We start from the raw sequence: 2,539 nt of genomic DNA, 5'->3' as shown, positions 1-2,539 counted from the left end.
TCAGCAGGTGGAGCGCTCCACCTGTCCACACACACACGCTAGCGCGCTAACACACTCGAAACACACCCCACGGAGACAGCAGAAACACGGACGGACCGCTTGAGCCAGCAGGCTGACATTAACTCTCACTACTGGTGCACTTGGTGCTGTTCTACTTTCTCCTCGAGCCTTCTCATCCATCTTTAAAGACTCAGCTCTGGTTACCTGTGTCAGATTCATGCCTTCAGGCTCGTTCAGGCTTGATTGATGCCGTCTAATCAGTTTTAGTGAGCAGGCGAGGCTCGTTCCAATAGACCTACAATAAATGGGTACGGATCAGATACAACAGAGGGTCTGGTGCACTGAGGTCAAAGTACATTCAGTTCAACTGTTCAAACTCAATGTAAGTAAAAAAATTCTTATCATGGTTCACAAATCTCTGACTGGGAGCGTGCCTGTGTTCCCCGGGTCTTATGTTCAGTCCTTTATATCTTCAAGTGATACTTTAAGGGACATAGAACCCTGGGAACATAGAACCCTGGGATCATAGGGCCTGGGAGCATAAGGCCCTGGGGGCAAAGAACCCTGGGAACATACTGCCCTGGGGACATAGAACCCTGGGCACATAGGGCCCTGGGAACATAGAATCCTGGGAACATAGGGCCCTAGGAACATAAAACCCTGAGAACATAAAACCCTGGGAACATAGGGCCTTGGGAACATAGAACCATGGGAACATAGGGCCCTGGGAACGTAGAATCCTGGGAACATAGGGCCCTAAAAACATAAGGCCCTAGGAACATAAAACCCTGAGAACATAAAACCCTGGGAACATAGGGCCCTGGGAACGTAGAATCCTGTGAACATAGAATCCTGGGAACATAGGGACCTAAGAACATAGAACCCTGGAAACACAGAACCATGGGAACATACGGCCCTGGCAACATAGAACCCTGGAAACACAGAATCCTGGGAACGTAGGGCCCTGAGGACGCAGATACATAGGGCTCGGGGTACATAGGACCCTGGGAGCATAGAACCCTAGGAACATAAGGGCCTGGTAACATACTGCCCTGGAGACATAGAACCCTGGGAACATAGGGCCCTGGGAAAATAGACCGCTGGGAACATAGGGCCCTGGAAGCAGAGAACCTTGGGATGTAGACTCTCTTCCATCGTCACTCGTTCAGTACATGGCAGTGGTATCACACACCGCTGACCGCACGGACAGCTTAGCGGATTCCATTCATCTGTTCAATGATTCATATTACGTGCTGTTCCACAGGTTTTCTCCCCTCCCCCACTCACAGCTTTAAACTCTATCGGGATACTTTGTAAAACTCATCTGCATAAAGGCTGAAATGACTTGATGTTCCTGATCTCCTGCTGAGGATGTTTTCAATTGACACCCACGCTGGAGCGAGGCTGTGAGCACGGGAAGGGGCAACGAGGGAAAACAGATTGCATAAGAGGTGTTCGGTTCAGTGAAGGACACTGAATGCACTTATTACTTTTTAAGCTTTCTGTTGCTGATTTTTGTCTGGGAGGATGGAGCTATTGTAACTGTTGTTTTCACCAAAAAATATTCCATTCTTTGCTACTCTAAAATGCATTATACAAACCGTTCTACTGATCAGTTTAAACTGTATTCACACATTACAAAAACCCACATGGGTTACGTTCTGATCTACTTAACCCTCTGGGGTCCATAAACTCACCTCTGTGTCAAATCTGATGTTTTTGTATCTGTTTCTGTATCTTTGTGATGATCCAGCACAGAAATACATTTCAATCATTTCCTGAATCTGTAGAGTCGGCCTTTTCATTCCATCTCATCATGAGATCATACAAGACTCACGTCCGAGTTATGAGCCTATGAAGAGGGGCTGAGATACACGTCATCTGCCTCTCACCATGTGGAACTGCTGGATTCATGTGTCCGTCTACATTCTGTTTGAAACTGACCAATGGACACTCAGGAAATCACTAAGGACTGACCATCACACCGGAAACCCTTCATTCTTCATTCAGTCCACATCGGAGACTCATGTGAAATGCAGAGAGTTTACAGCTGCTGAAGTTGCTGCAGGAGTTTTGGAAAGTAGTGATGAAGATAACGGAGCATTTTGATATGAAACATATGAGGATCATGTTACATGAAGAGCCTTTAAAGAGATGAACAAATCGAGAGGAACCTCAAGGACCCCAAGGAATTAATAGAGATAGTAATAAAATAATAATAATATAATATATATATATAAATACTATATCTATATAAAATATATTATTATATAGCCTTTTTTGTATTTTGTTAACATGTTTTTAGGGACTTTTTGTGTTGGGCATGTTCACTTCCTGTAAAAGCCCCTCCCACTGTCCCACCTACAGCGTTTGATTGACAGGAGTGCTTGGTTGACAGTGAAAATGCAAGCAGGGCTACAAATACATGTTAATTTTGGCAGAGCTGAAGTGCAGCAATGAGGGAAGGCAGTTGCAAATGGGTGACTGTTATTGCAAAATGGGTGATTTTGTAAAAAATGTACACTCTGTACAATGCTGT

Source organism: Colossoma macropomum, unplaced genomic scaffold (genome assembly GCF_904425465.1).
Source record: "Colossoma macropomum unplaced genomic scaffold, Colossoma_macropomum, whole genome shotgun sequence".
In the NCBI taxonomy this organism is placed as follows: domain Eukaryota; kingdom Metazoa; phylum Chordata; class Actinopteri; order Characiformes; family Serrasalmidae; genus Colossoma; species Colossoma macropomum.
This window is presented reverse-complemented; position numbering follows the sequence as displayed.